The sequence below is a fragment of the Gracilinanus agilis genome, chromosome 5 (assembly GCF_016433145.1).
Source record: "Gracilinanus agilis isolate LMUSP501 chromosome 5, AgileGrace, whole genome shotgun sequence".
NCBI classification, from domain to species: Eukaryota; Metazoa; Chordata; class Mammalia; order Didelphimorphia; family Didelphidae; genus Gracilinanus; species Gracilinanus agilis.
In genome coordinates this window covers 192,243,636-192,260,584 of record NC_058134.1, presented here as the reverse complement: position 1 = coordinate 192,260,584, position 16,949 = coordinate 192,243,636, and the positions used below count along the sequence as shown (strand labels likewise).

The 16,949-nt window shown below is 37.4% G+C and overlaps 1 protein-coding gene across 1 annotated transcript in view; it reads left to right on the top strand.

Annotated features, from left to right (window-relative positions):
• Nucleotides 1-16,949, top strand: part of DERA (deoxyribose-phosphate aldolase) — a 146,800-nt gene that overhangs the window by 76,969 nt on the left and 52,882 nt on the right. The window lies entirely within an intron of this gene.

Below are 16,949 nucleotides of genomic sequence, written 5' to 3'. Positions count from 1 at the left end.
GTGTGTGTGTGTGTGTGTGTGTGTGTGTGTGTGTGTGTGTGTGTGTGCTTTTGATACTGCCAAGAAATTTGCACTTTTTGAGGTGGCTCAGGCTTTTTGTTTTAAGCGATTTAAAAAAGTTCATGAAGATATTTTTATTATTTACTTATTCAAATGTGGGCTTGGTTGTGTTGACAATATAAGATTTTCTCTTCCAAACCAGGAGACTAGAGTCCCTGGTCAGAGGACTGAATTTGACCTTTGGTTCAGTCTCACCTGGACTTCAGAGTAAAATCACTTAGTCCCATATTCTCCTATCCAGGGAATAACTTTTGTGGGGTGGGGGATATGGAGATTAGTATGTAGGATTATTGTGGTTATCCTGTTCAGAGGAGAAGCTCTGAAGGTCTCTGAAGGAACGACCAGCAGAAGTGAGGAATAAGCCTTAGAATATCTGACCTGTGTACATCCTAAGGTTATTGTGAGGACCAAATGAGATAATGTATATGAAACCATTTTGAAGTTCTAAAGTCAGTAGAGATGTTGTAAGGTCCAGTGATGAACACATAGTAGATGCTTCATAAATGCTTGTTGATTGGTAATTTGATTAAGATATTAAAGTGGGGGGCAGCTAGATGGCTAAGTGGATTGAGAGCCAAGCCTGGAGATGGGCTATGCTGGGTTCAAATCTAGTCTCCAGACATGTTCTAGCTGTGGCTAGTCACCTGGACAAGTCACTTAAATTCCATTCCCCAGCCCTTACCACCTTTCCGTATTGGAACCAATACACAATATTGATTCTAAGATAGAAGTTAAAGGTTAAAAAAAATTAAGGCAGCCTAGTGTAGTCATTAGAGTTGGGCTCAAAACTAGGAAGACTTAGGTATAAGCAGTCTCTGACACTCCTCTGACCAGTGTTTAGACCTTTTAGGAATCTGACACCATTCTGTCTTTCTAGTTTCCATTATTTTCCCTTCTGGGTGTACAGGGGAGGACCAGCACCTGGTGTGGGGGCTTGCTGATCCCTTTTCAGGGCTGCTTATCCTCCTTTGGTGTTTACTTGGCACTCGTCTGTCCTCTGTGGCTCTAGAAAGCTATAGCATGCACAGCAGGCACACCCCAATATATCATTTTAGCCGATGGGTTAGACCAGGTTGGGGCATCCAATGGGCCACAGACCCGGAGGAGAGGTAGGGGGGCTGTCTACTGATGCATGGGGAGACTTCCCCTGGCAGAACGGGTGGCTGAGTACAGTTGGTTCCTATGGCCATGAAAATGGCTAACATAGACCCTGTGGAGCACTCAGAACTTGGTCAGATGTCAAAGATGCCAGGGTCACCCGCTGCATCCCAGGTCATTCATCCCGACTTCTGTCTTGCCCTGGGACTTCTGTGGCACTAGAAGAGAATAAGGCTAATGGCTTTTAGGTGACTCTGCTTCACTTAAATCAAATTCACGCATAAGTCAAGATAGCACAAGACACTCCATAATGTCATTGGTCCTTTTTGAAACGGACAGATGACAACGATGCTCTCTTTCTTGTATTCTATGATCCAGCTTCACTGTCTTACTTGCAGTTCCTCAAATACACCATTTCTTTTCTTATCTCCATGCCTTTGTACGGACTGTCCTTCGTACCTCAAAAGCTCCGATTCCTCACTTTTGCCAGTTTCACTGGCCTTCTTCAAAATTCAGCTCAAATTTGATCTTTTTCCGCAGACCTTTCTCCAGTCTGTCTAGTTGCTAGTAACACCTCCTCCTGTATTAATTTTTATCTACTCTGTATATATATTTCATGGATCTGGTTATTTGCATGTTATCCCTCTTTTCCTCTTGCATTAGAAATATGGCTTCTTCCACTGCTGAGTTTGTACCCCAAAAAGATAATAAGGAAAAAGACTTGTACAAAAATATTTCTGGCTGCACTCTTTGTGGTGGCAAAAAATTGGAAAATGAGGGGATACCCTTCGATTAGTGAATGGCTGAACAAATTTTGTGGTATCTGCTGGTGATGGAATACTATTGTGCTCAAAGGAATAATGAACTGGAGGAATTCCATGTGAACTGGAATGACCTCCAGGATTGATGCAGAGTGAAAGGAGCAGAACCAGGAGGACATTATATACAGAGATGGATACACTGTGATAAAATCGAATGTAATGGACTTCTGTACTAGCAGCAACACAATGATCCAGGACAATTCTGAGGGGCTTATGAGAAAGAACACTATCCACATCCAGAGAAAGAATTGTGGGAGCAGAAATACAGGAGAAAAACAACTGCTTGAACACATGGTTTGATGAGGATATGATTGGGCATGTAGACTCTAAATGATCACCCTAATGCAAATATTAATAATGTGGAAATAGATCTTGATCAATGACACATGTAAAACCCAGTGGAATTGCTCATTGGCTACAGGATGGGGGTGGGAGGAAGGAGGGAAAGAACATGATTCATGTAACTATGGAAAAATATTCTAATTCAATTAATTAAGCAATTAATTGAATAAGCTAAAAAAATATGGCTTCTTGAGGGCTAGAATTGTTGTCTTTTTATGCCCTTGTATATATACTTTGTATACTTGTTGTTTTCAGCCATTTTTAGTCATGTCTGATTATTTATGACCCCATTTGGGGTTTTCTTGGCAAAGTTATTAGTATGGTTTTTCCATTTCCTTCTCCAGTACATTTTACTGGTGAGGAAACTGAGGCAAACAGAGTCAGACAGCTAGTGTCTGAAACTAGATTTGAACTCATGAAGAAGAATTTTCTTGTTTCGAAGCCCAGTGCTTTACCCATCTAGCAACTGCTTAATAAATGCATATTAACTGACACATCATGGCTCTGGACAAGTTTATTTTGGACAAGTTAATTAACTTCTCCATGCTTTGGACAACTTTCTAAAACCATAAGTTGCAGAAATTGTATTGACCTACAGAGGTAGAGGAAAATTCTTCACTTGGGAATACCTTATACCAGTGAAATCACAGATCTGGTTCCTAACACTCTCCTCTCCCCTCAGTGGCTAATAATCTTAGAGTGGGTCATTTTGAATATCATTTCCAATTCTGTAGAAGGTGTAGGGTATGGAAATGAATCCATACCAAGTACAAATACAGTCTGAAATTTATTTAAGAAAAAAAAATTGTTGAACTTAGCTGCTTCTTGCTTTTTTTTTTCTCCTAAAAGTTGAATAAAGGAGGAAAAAAACCTGACTTGTTAAAGGTTATGATTTATTGAGGCTCAGGGGACTTTCTTAAATACTTTCTTTGTAGTTTACAGTCATTATCCTCCTACTTCTTTTTTAGAGGAAGTCTTACAAGTTCAGATCCGCATTCATGTAATTTGTGACACATAGTTAAGAACCAAGACACAAGCTACACTCACATCTGGGCAGATGAACCAGATGTCACAAAATCCATGCAATAAAACTTAGCCTCTTTATTCATGGCAAGGACCCTCTTTCAGATACTACTTCTTTTATGCATAATATTTAGCAAACTCAGTTATCTGGTTCCCCCTCCATAGCAGATTAGAAGCACTATACCCAAGGCAGGGAGCAGTGAGAATCTTAATAGAAATAAAAAGTAATATCTTATAGTTGCACAGTGAAATATGGTAGAAAAACGTATAAAATTAGTCATGTGGATAAATAAATAAAAAACGGTCTTAGGCATATCTCAGTGATGTCCAAAGGAATCACTATGATACAATCTAGTGAAATAATGGATATGAGGTAGGATGCTGGTGCAGTGGATGGAGCATCAACCTGGAGTCAGGAAGACTTGAATTCAAATTTGGCTTCACACATTTACTAGCTGGGTGACCCTGGGCAAGTTACTTGACAATATTTGCCTCAGTTTCCTCATCTATAAAACGAACAAGAGAAGGAAATGGCAAACCACCCCAGTATTTTTGCCAAGAAAATCCCAAATGGATTCATGAAGAGTCAGACATGATTGAAACAATTGAAGCAGATGTTTACAATGATGTACGTGAATCATCAAGAGAAGGTTAAAGTCCAATGAATTATTTAAGAAGCCGTAGCAGTGCATAATCTACTTGACAAAGATTGCCATTCAAAATAGTTAAAATTAATGAAGTTATAGCAGTTAAATGGATAAACCGTCACTTGGGAAAATCACTTGTGGAACTAACCTTTTGTGATGGCTACCTGAGATGTTGTCTTGTGAGCTTCCACAAGATGAATACGAGTTAAGCTAGAGAGCTTTATGACCTAGTAGATAGAACATTGGATTTGGAGCCAGGAAGACCCAAGTTCAAATTCATCCTCAAATGCTTACCACATATGTGATCTTGGGAAAGTCCCTTAATTTGTCTGCTACATTTTTCTCTCCTCTAAAGTGGGGATAATATAATAATAATAGATTTACTCCCCAGCATTATTGTGCAGATAAAATAATATTTTTGTAAAGCTATTTGCAAACTTTAAGACTACTTTAAAATTCTTTAATGTTTACAAAGTGCTAAAAAAAATCATCTTTTGAGGTAGGACATGCAGGGACAGAAAACTGTAGCTTAGAGAGAATAAGGGGACCAATGTTATACAACTCCTGATATTATGTATGTGTATATACATATATATGTATATATACTGTAAAGTACAGCATGCTTTAGAAACCAAGGAAGAAAAATGGGATGGGGAAAGCAAACATGGGCAGGATGAAATGAGGAAATTGGAAAAGTTCAGTGCTTCTTTTTCATTTATTTTCTTTATGTTCCACCAGCACTAAAATAAATAAGTTAGACTATAGCTGAAATAAAAGACTATCAGTTTAAATTAGTTTAAAATTATAAGGTAGAATCGACAGAAGATGAATTAGGAAGTAATGTGACATGATCCTAAGAACCTAAGAGGATGCTGTGTTGACTAGAAAGAGTGGAGAAGCAGAAAGATAAACTTGAGTTGGCTGATCTGTTGGGAAAAGGCAAAATGGCTTCCTGTTGAAAGTCATCTATCTGGCATGGGGTGAGTAACTTTTGCATAGGTCCTCTTGATGACATGAATTGGAATTTGGCAAATGGAGGAAGAAAAAATAGACATCTATCATGACAGCAAAGGAAAGTGGTAAATGTTGAAGGGGATGTTGGCAAAATTGGGACATTAATGCATTGCTGGTGGAGCTGTGAATTGATCCAACCATTCTAGATTGCAATTTGGAACTATGCCCAAAAGGCTCTAAAAGACTATCTGCCTTTTGATCCAGCCATAGCACTTCTTGGTGTATACCCCAAAGAGATAATAAGGAAAAAGCCTTGTATAAAAATATTTATAGCCACGCTCTTTGTGGTGGCAAAAAATTGGAAAATGAGGGTATGCCCTTCAATTGGGGAATGGCTGAACATATTGTGGTATCTGTTGGTGATGGAATACTATTTTGCTCAAAGGAATAATGAACTGGAGGAATTCCAGGTGAACTGGAAAGACCTCCAGGAATTGATGCAGAGTGAAAGGAGCAGAACCAGGAGAACATTATGCACAGAGACTGATACACTGTGTACAATCAAACATAATGGACTTCTCTACTAACAGCAATGCAAGGATCCAGAGCAATGATGAGAGACTTATGAGAAAGAAAACTAGACACATTCAGAGGAAGAACTGTGGGAGGAGAAACAGAAGAAAAACAACTGCTTGAACACATGGGCTGATGGGGATATTATTGGGGATGTAGATGCTAAATTATAACTCTAGTCCAACTATCAATAATATGGAATTAGGTCTTAATCAGTGATACATGTAACAACCCAGTGGAATTGAGCGTCAGCTAAGGGGAGTTAGGAGGGCTTGGGGGAGAGGGAAGCAACATGAAACATGTAACTATGGGGAATATTCAAAATTTAAAAAAAGAATTAGTTAAAATAGAAAAAAATAATGTGAAGAAAATGTAATCAGAAAAGAAGAGATTTTTTTTTTCAGTCAAGAAAGAGAAATAAAAGACAATAGGAAGCAAAGTTGGAGGCATTGGAGTATAGAGATCTAGATTTGTAGTTGGAAAGATTTATGTTCAAGTAACCTCTAGAACATAATGGCTTAGACTTAGAGCCTAACTTCTTAGTGCCCCTGGCCAGTCCCTTAGATAACATTTCATAGAACTTGTGCCTCTTTACATTGCTGAGAGGAGGGAGTTCCTCAGCAGGAGCTTCCTATTCTCATGAAAGTCCAGGTCCAACCTTGCCCCTTCCCTTAGAAGGGAAAAGAAAGGATAGAAAAAGACAGAAAATAGAAAAGAAGGATGATATGTGTGTAGGAAAGGGAAATTGAACATAGATCACTGTAGGGCTAGAGAATTTCAGTTTTGCTCTCAAATAATGTAAGAATGATGATAATGACAGCATTTCTATACATTAAAATAGTGATGGGGTACTCAGTTATTGACATTGTTAACAACCAACAAGCTCAGAAGTATCAAGTTAAGGGAACCAGAAACAGATTAAAATGTTATTAGGAAATGTTTAACAAAACACATAAAAATATAATGCAACATAAATAATGTTAATTTATGGTTTTCTAAGACAATATATAGCTGCAGGAATTCATTTCTATTGGAATTTTAAACCACTCTTCTAGACTGTAGTAATGGACTATAGGTAGTATATCCTAATGGTTAGAGAGCCAAAAAAAAAGACAAGAACTGGGATCAGTTGTCACTTCTGACACATTCTGTCTGTGTGCACTGGTCTGACGGTTCCCAAACTTTTGAGCACACCCTTAAAATAATTGAGGACACATTAAAGAGTTTTTGTTTATGTGGGTTATATATTTGCTATATCTTAGTATTATTTTGAAAATAGTTTTGACCTTGAGGACCCAGTGGATCTCCATTTTACATTATGAGAACCACTGTGCTAGGTAACTCTCTAAGACTATACATTGCAGAGAAGGTACTACTATGTCTGGATAGAGGTAGTTTACTCCCTGGAGAAGTCCCCAATGAGAAGTGAAATCACAAGTTCAGTCTTTCTTCCTCTCCCTAGCCTATTGTTAGAAATAAAGTAGGTATGATGCATAAGGTGGAAGTAAAATAGTACTTAATAAAGGTCCAGTCATCCTACTATCAGGGCTGAATTTCTGATGAAGGTCTCTGGAAAAGATACTAATATGAAAATATTGGACTTGAGAAGAACAGACCTTGGAATGCAAAATGAGTTGAAAACATGGTTTGAATTTAGTAATGTGCAGGAAATCAAAAGTATAAAAAAAAAAAGGAACTAGGGTTGGATATAATCAAAATTTATCATGATAAAAATCAAAGGAACACAGACACTGTTGAGCAGAAATATAGAAGTAGGAAAGAATATAAGGGAAGCCATTTATAATAAAGTGTATTTAAAAAATTAAATAACCAGGTTACTTCCTGGTATTTAAAAAATAGAGAAAATTTACTGTCACTTAGCAAATTAGGGAATATAATCTGAATGAAATAAAAATACTTAATTCTTCTTTAGACATAAACCTAATTGCAAGAGTAAATGACTGTGGATTCCCATCAAAAGGATTTCCACAAGTTAGCATTAAACCAGCCATGGGTGTGGCTCTGGAGTGCCCAAAACTCTGGATAATATTGATCCAGCTGGTGCATCCGGACTGCTGTGATTTACTAGGGTATCCCCCTTTTCAAACAGGGTCCTGCCTTTCTTAAGAAATAGCTTTTCTTTGATGAAAAAATGCTAGAGTTGAAAAAGTCATCACCTGGGCAAGCAGAGTGTATAGGAATTATGCTAAAAATCTAAAGGGTTTTAAACAAAAAATTTGTTCTTAGAGCCTTAAAAAGTTAAGCAAATCATAGGCAGAGAATTAATGAACTTGACATCTCATCCATTGAGTAAATTTAAATTCTGAGTCTTCAATCAAGTAATTTCTTCTCCTTCCTCTCCACCCCTGAATTCTTACCCTTTTTTGCCTGTTTACTTTCAAGATCTGACCATCATGAGAACCACTGACAGCACTTATGCATATACAGATGACTTATAAGAAATGCTATGTATTTTAAATGTTAAGGTATGGAGCTTATTAGGATTGCCTATGACTCAGCCTCTGAGCTGTTGTGGCATAGTCTTTCCAAAAGCCACTGTTATAAGCTTATAGCATATTGCCACTGGGGTGGAGAGGGGCCAGGGATTGAAGTGATGAAGAGGAAAGCAGTTTTTACCATTACAACAGGTGGGCTTTGGAATAGTTGTGACAGAAAAAAATTTTCTAAATCAAATTATATTTTTTCAATGACATTCCCCTTAATGTTTGATCTTCTTTTCTGATTGACCTTTCAGCTCATAGAATCCTAAATCCTAAACTTCAGTTTAATATAGCAGTTTTAACAGCATCTTCTATTTTGAATTGATACTTATTTTAAAATTTTAGCAGTTTTAATTTCCTTTTTTTTCCCCCCTAAACCCTTACCTTATGTCTTAGATTCAATACTAAGTATTGGTTTCAAGGAGAAGAGTACTAAGGTCTAGACCAGTGATTCCCAAAGTGGGCACCACTGCCCCCTGGTGGGTGCTGCAGTGATCCAGGGGAGTGGTGATAGCCACAAGCTATTAATTGCTATTAAAATGTAAAAAAATTTAATTTCCAGGGGTGCTAAGTTTTTTTCTGGAAAGGGGAGGTAGGCCAAAAAAGTTTGGGAACCACTGGTCTAGACTCTAGACAATTGGGGTTAAATGACTTGCCCAGGTTCACATAGTTAGGAAGTATCTGAGTTCAGATTTAACACCCAGGACCTCCCACTTCTAGGACTGGTGATCTATCTATAAGAATTAAAAATGATAAAGGCTGCCATAAATATATAAATTAGTATTTTAATTAAAGCCATGTTGATAGATAAAATCATTAGACCACGCGCTTGTAAGCATTCAAAACTGCCGCCTCCATACTGCCTCAGCCAAGCGCCTACTCGCCAAAAAGAGAGAGATTACTCGCAAAAGAGAGCCACTCCCTCCTAACCCACGAGATTTAAGCGCTCCCCTGCGTCAAGACGTCGGAAACGGAAACCAGTTGGACCATGTTGGATCAAGGGAAATGTAGTTTTGATACATTTCCCTTGTCCATAGAAATATATACATTTTTAGATGGTTTTTTCCAATTTCCTTTTTACAATTCCCCGTGAGGTCCGGCAAAAAAAAAGGTTAGTCCTTTTTTCTTCGCTGGACCTGTAAAAATAGACAACTTCTAAATTTTTCAGGAATTTGGGGATAAAGAAATGGATGAACAAATGGTTAAAATTAGACGCATTGACAAAAAACCAATTTGGGGGCTGTCCCCCACTGGCACAACAGTGTACAATTTAAAACAATACATACAACTCAATTTCAACTCCCCATAGTTCAATCAACTGCACCCCAAAGTTCAATTTTTGGTCTTCATGGTACAGTGAAGGCTTCTCAGACATCTTCATGGTCCTCACCAAAACAAGTTCGTCGTCTGGATTCTGGGGAGATGGCAAGATCCTTATCCTGAAATTATTCTCAAAAGAATTTAAACTTAGCATTATAGATTACAAAACATACATTTTCTTCTAAGATTTTATATAATTCCCCGTGAAATTACTCCTAAAAGAGTTAAATAAATATATATTTTCACATTATCGAATTTTAAAAAACTTAACAGATATCCCCGTGAGATAATTCTTAAACACACCTTTTTTCTAAAAAAAAGGGTATCTCAGGTCAGGTAAGGATGACAAAATACAAAGAATAGAATTCAAGAAAAAAGATGAAAAATTAACTTGTAAATGTAAAATGTGCAAAAAAATCTAGGGAAAATAAACTTAGACCTTTGAATGAAGGTCTAATTAAAGTGAATTCAACAGTGTGCAATTACCCATTCAGAGCCAGGACTTAAGGAAATGTCTCTCTCTGATCTGACTTATCATCAGCTTTTTAGGGAAGTGAGCCAAGTAAATAACCAATCTTAGGTGCTTTCTAGGAATCTAAGTCGAGGGGACCCACGTCCTCTAAAGTTTTAGAAAAGACTGGGACTCCAGGACTCAACCCCAATTTTTCAAGCCCTAAAGTATTGGCATAGAACTGCTATTTTGCAGATCTTAGTCAGTCAAGTCTCTGACCATGTGCTTTCTTTAGCACTATTAATGGCTTTCATATTCCCTTCTGGAATCAGAGAGGCATTTAAATCACAGTCCTATAGGCTCAGGTATTTGCTGTAGAATCAGAAAAAGGATAAATAATGATTATATATGTACTTCCAGTACAAGATGAGAAAAAGGGAAAATCAATTTCTCATTAGAAAAATGTTTCAAAAATCAAAAATATATATATATAGCTTAGAACTAGAAGGGTTATGTTACCCAAAAATGAGACTTTCTATGAGAGAAAGTGGGTTTTACAAATAGCAGATTCACAATGCACATTCAGATAGAGTACCATTATTTCCAATAGCACATTTTAAACAATAAACAGTGATGTTTAAAATCATATGCTTGTTGCAACTTTTAACCCTTGGCAAATGCTGTTATTGCTTCCATAGAAAAGAATATACAGGAGCTCCTTGACTCTCTGTATTTTAAAAAAAATCCTGGATAGGAATGCTTCTACCCATTTAAGGCAATAATATCTCTTATAATAAAATATATAAAAGCTTTATCCTTTAAGACAACAATTCTTAAGGATTTAAAGTAAAAGTTAAAAAGATCTCTTGTAAAATTACAAGGTAATATTTAAAGCATGGAAACTTTCAAGGTTCTTTGCAATTACCAAGGCAGAATAAATTTTTAAAAGACATGTGCTCTATAAGATGTTCATAGGTGGTACATATAACCGCATTGTTTTTGATACAGTAAGCGTTTAAGTAAATTAGGAAATATAATAACATCATAAGCAGAAACTTCATTAGCGTAAAATGATTCAGTGCAACAGGAAAATCAACGATATAAGCAAGATTAATTTACAAAACTAATTAACAATATACAGTAAGATACAGCCTTTTTAAAACAGAATTAAAGCTCATTCAGTTCCGAGGTTTTAAAAGTTCACCCCTGATTTCAATTTTAAGGTTCTTTTGATTGAGTTCTGCTGAGTTTAAGGTTTTGTTTTTTTTTTTTTATCACCAGTCTTTGCTATCAGTTCAAAGTTCTGAGCAGGTATGGGGTGAATAGGCTTCCCCTAAGTTCAGTTTTTTTAATAATCGCAAAAGTTTGAATAGGCCAAGCGCCTGAGAGGTTCAGATGCTAGGTCCACGTGGGCTTGGGGTTAGAGAAAAGCTCAGGAAAACTACCCACGTGTAGAGTCTGTGTGGGTGTTGCCTAATTAGGTCTTTAGAGAAACACGTGGAAGGCTAGAAATAGGGAGAAAGGGGAATATACCCAAATGGTTTGCGTCAGAGCTGAAGCAGTCTCTGGAGGTCTCAATCTCAGCAAAGGCGGCAGGTCTGGGTTCCTTCCCGGAAATCTCAGGTTCTGGAGCTCGGGGTTGAAGGCTGGAAGTGGTCAGGATCAGCAGCAGCAGCAGCATCAGCAGCATCAGCAGCAGCAGCAGCACATTGGCTGGGCTCCGGCATTTTAGTTTAAAGCCAAAAGCCCGAATCAGCTGGCCTGACCTCCCTCCCAAGGTGGCTTGGGCTGGACTGGCCGGCTGGGTCCCACTGGAGGCAAAAACGTGCTCTTGCATTTAGCAAAAGCATGGCAAGGAAAGTCACTTTCCTTTTTTAAAAAAGTGCTCAAAAGAGCTGAGCCAGATGGCCAAAAAGCAGGCATGGCTATCGTTGGGCTATCTGGAAGATTTAGAGTTCGAATTTCGACCTTCTGGTTCGCCAAATTGTAAATATGAAAAATGATAAAGGCTGCCATAAATATATAAATTAGTATTTTAATTAAAGCCATGTTGATAGATAAAATCATTAGACCACGCGCTTGTAAGCATTCAAAACTGCCGCCTCCATACTGCCTCAGCCAAGCGCCTACTCGCCAAAAAGAGAGAGATTACTCGCAAAAGAGAGCCACTCCCTCCTAACCCACGAGATTTAAGCGCTCCCCTGCGTCAAGACGTCGGAAACGGAAACCAGTTGGACCATGTTGGATCAAGGGAAATGTAGTTTTGATACATTTCCCTTGTCCATAGAAATATATACATTTTTAGATGGTTTTTTCCAATTTCCTTTTTACATATCCATTGTGCTACCTAGCTGCCCTTCCTTATAATTTCCCACATTTAAGATATTGATAGTCATGTTAACCAAGTAATGAGCCTTAGCTTGTTGTCATTACTAATCTCCTAGTGTTCCAAACAGATGGAAGTTGGTTCTGATCAACACTGATAGGGAAATAATTTTCAAAGTATGATCAAGAAATGCTTGGGGGTCCCTGAGACCTTTTCAGGATGTCTAAGAGGTCAAAGTGATTTTCCTAATAATATTAAGATGCTTTAGTTTCTAATGTATATTGATTTAACCCATTCTTTGGGGAAGTTCCTCCATAGTTTTTAAGAAAATAAAAGGGCCCTGAGGCCAAAATGTTTGAAAAACACTGCTCTAGAGAATTTTGTTGAATTGGACATACCAAAGCTGTTGGATCCATCTTCCAGTTACCACCCAAGACTAGTTCATAGAGTTGTAACTCAAATAAAGGTTGTTGTTTTCATTCAGATTACAACTGTTACAAAGGTTATAGAGTTATAAGTTCCAAGTATCTTTGATAAAATAACTGTTCTACAATTGTCACTTGACATTTCCTGTCTGTAGAGAATACTTTACATCTTCGGTCTATACTGTTACTTCTGCACAAGGTCCTATGAATTCAAGTAGAAAATCACAGACAATGGATTTGGTTTTGCAGGGTATAAAGTGAATCCTTAACCTATTAATGATCCAACACTTAGGACAGTTCCTAGTACATAGTAGACATTTAATATTTTTTGACTGACCCAGGATCAGTTTCCTATTGCTAGTTGCATGGATGTCACCTCTTGGTAAAGTAATTTGATAGCCTCTTGAGTGTAACCAGCATGCATTTGCCCATAAATGCCCACAGTCATTACAACTAGTCAGCTGTATTCTCGAGGTTGTTCTTGAAACATATTGCCTTCACCACTGATCTGGAAATTCTTTATTCAAGAGGAATGGCTTATCCCATTGTCTAAATTTCTCTTGGCAAATCTGTCCCATTTTCCTTCCTGAATCAGTAAGACCCTTAGAGGGAGAGAAAGGAAGCATTGTATGCTGGGAAGATAAAACCATTGCCAATACTTTAACTATGGCCCTTCCTTTGATGATGGTGGAAATTTCCCAGGATCTTGTGCCCAAGAGCCTGTAAGGATAGGATCTCCTTGAAGTCCATTGGCACCTTGAGCCAGCAAGGTGCTGTAGCTCTCTTTGTCCTCAGTGACTGCACCTACTAAAGACCTAGAAATAAAAGTTCTTGGCAAGGTCAAATGACCTAGTGTGAGAAATTAATGTAATTTTATTAATGGAAATGACACTAAAGAAGTTTGAACATCAACTACATTGCCATTGTACTTTAAAAATCACTGGGTCTTTTCATGTGATTTTCAGCTGAACCTTCCTATATACTACCACCATTAAAATGTTAACTCTTTGAGAACAGGAATTATTTTTCTTTTCTTTTTTGTGTGCCTAATGTCTTTACACAGTGGATAAAGCACTTAATCTGGAGTCAGGAAGACCTGAGTTCAAATTTGGTCTTAAACATGGCCTCAGATACTTACTAGCCATGTAACCACAGACAAATCACTGTTGTTTCTGCCTCAGTTTCCTTATCTGTAAGATGGAAATAATATCAGCACTTACCCAAATGCTGTTGTGAGGATCAAATGAGGTAACAATTGTAATGTGCTTAGCATAGAGGATGGCACATAGTAAACTCTATAAATGCCAATTATTGTTAAATATTATTTGTAGTAGTAGTAGTAGTAAGCACTTAAATACGTTTTAATTCATTCATTAACTCCAAAGAACCTGATTGATCTGAGGAGTCCAAAAAAAGGGATCTAGTGAGTTTCTAACCTTTTTCTCTTCTCTGTCTACTGACTTTGTCTCCATTTTCTCCACCAGACATTAACTTTATAACTAAATAGTTATCTTCCATCTTCCTTCATTGCCATGTGTACCCACAAGAATTCCTCATTCACTAATTTTTTTTTTCCCTAGTTGGGCCCCTTGGTTTTGTATATCTTTTCTAGACATAGTTTTTCTAATTGTCGTTCTTTTAGAATATTCAGTTATTTTTCAGTTGTGTCTGACCCTTTGGGAACCAATTTGTGGTTTTCTTGGCAAAGATATTGGAAAGGTTTGCTGTTTCCTTCTCTGGGTCATTTTATAGATGAGGAAATGAAGCAAATAGGGTTAAGTGCTTTGCCCAGATCACACAGTAAGTGTCTGAGGTCAGATTTGAACTCAAGAAGACTCTTGCCCATTGTAGTCATGGCACTCTGTTCCCTCCACCATCTAGCTGTTCCTTCTTCTAAGATAGTGATTTTCAAAGTGGGGGCCTTGCTTTACCCCACCTTCCCAGGCCATGAAATATCCCCATAAGATCCATGATCAGCCCATATAAGAGTAAAAAAATTAGATACAGCCCAAACATCTTATTTATAATACTAATGATGGGGCTTGTTTCCAATATAACCACACCACTTCCTTCACCTAATTATAGGTCAATACTTTCCCATTTTCCCACCTTTTGCTGGGCTCTTAAGATTGTATGAGTTCTTAATCTCTCCCCGGCTGCACATTACCCTTTGGAAAATCTCTTCCACCTCTGCCTCTATATCTCCCTGGTGTATTTATACCTTCATATCACCTCTAGTGTGTGTGCATACACAAATACACACACTCATATTCAGAAATGGATACAATGTATACATGAAAAGAATAACTTTTTTAAAAAACAAAATGCTTTCCCAATTTATAGTCTTAGTTACCATAGCAGATATTTACAAAAGAAATACATAGTGATATGGGCTAATCAAAACTTGGAAGAATTAGGAAAGACTTCATATAGGAGGTAATACTTGATCTGAACCTTGAAAACAGCTAATAATCTAAAAGGAAGAATTGGATCAAACTGATTACATTGATATACAATTTAGTAATCCTGTGGAAGGAAGAAAAGAAGTGAAGGAAGGAGAGAAAGGCAAGAAGGGAAGAAGGAAGGAAGGAAAGAAAGGAATGAAAGAAAGAAAGAAAGAATGGAAGAAAGAAAGAAAGAAAAAGCAAGGAAGGAAATAAAGGAAGGAAGTAAAGAAAGAAAGGAAGGAAGGAAGGAAAGAAGGAAGGAAGGAAGAAAGAGAGGAAGGAAGGAAGAGAGAGAAAGAAAAAAGAAAGAAAGAAAAAATCTGTTATAGTTGATGAATTTCTAAAGTTATATGGAAGTGATGTCTGGCTCATTTTCTTGATGACTACTAACCATTTTTTTTAATATAAACATTTATTAATATTCATTTTTAACATGGTTACATGATTCATGCTCCTACTTTCCCCTTCACCCCCCACACTCCCCCCACCCATGGCCGATGCACATTTCCACTGGTTGTGTCATGTGTCCTTGATCAAGACCTATTTCCAAATTGTTGGTAGTTGCATTGGTATGGTAGTTTCAAGTCCACATCCTCAGTCATGTCCACCCCGATCCATGCGTTCAAGCAGTTGTTTTTCTTATATGTTTCCTCTCCTGCAGTCCTTCATCTGAATGTGGGTAGCGTTCTTTACCATAAATCCCTCAGAATTGTCCTGGGTCATTGTATTGCTGCTGGTACAGAAGCCCATTACATTCGATTTTACCACAGTATATCAGTCTCTGTGTACAATGTTCTTCTGGCTCTGCTCCTTTCGCTCTGCATCAGTTCCTGGAGGTCTTTCTAGTTCACCTGGAACTCCTCCAGTTTATTATTCCTTTTAGCACAAGAGTATTCCATCACCAGCATATACCACAGTTTGTTCAGCCATTCCCCAATTGAAGGACATACCCTCCTTTTCCAGTTTTTTGCCATCACAAAAAGCACAGCTATAAATATTTTTGTACAAGTCTGTTTATCTATGATCTCTTTGGGGTACAAACCCAACAATGGTATGGCTGGATCAAAGGGCAGGCATTCTTTTATAGCCCTTTGAGCATGATTCCAAATTGCCAGCCAGAATGGTTGGATCAATTCACAACTCCACCAGCAATGCATCAATGTCCCAATTTTGCCACATCCCCTCCAGCATTCATTATTCTCCCCTTCTGTCATTTTAGCCAATCTGCTAGGTGTGAGGTGATACCTCAGAGTTGTTTTGATTTGCATTTCTCTAATTATTAGAGATTTAGAACACTTTCTCATGTGCTTATTGATACTTTTGATTTCTTTACCTGAAAATTGCCTATTCATGTCTCTTGCCCATTTATCAATTGGGGAATGGCTTGATTTTTTATACAATTGATTTAACTCCTTGTATATTTGAGTAATTAGACCCCTGTCAGAGTTTTTTGTTATAAAGATTTTTTCCCAATTTGTTGTTTCCCTTCTGATTTTGACTACATTGTTTTTGTTTGTACAAAAGCTTTTTAGTTTAATATAATCAAAACCATTTAATTTACATTTTGTAATTTTCTCTAACTCTTGCTTGGTTTTAAAGTCTTTCTACTAACCATCTTTTAAAAAAAATGTTCTAAATTTTTGCTAGGAATCATAGTCAAGCTTACTGTCTTCTAACTTACATATTCCATTCTCCTTTTTAAAATAAAATAGGATTTTGTTTTTCAAACATGCTTTATCTCTTCTAAGCTCCACAATCTTCCAAACATTATGAATAGCGATTTAGGATATATGTAGTTCTTTTGGATCATTTTCTGGCTGCATTTAGTATGTTTTCTTTGACCTTAAAGCTTTAGATTTTTACTGCAATGTGCCTAGGAGCTTTCATTTTGTAGTTTCTTTCAGGAAATGATGACTGGATTCTATTTTGCTTTGCCATTCACCTGGTTCTGATAGATCTAA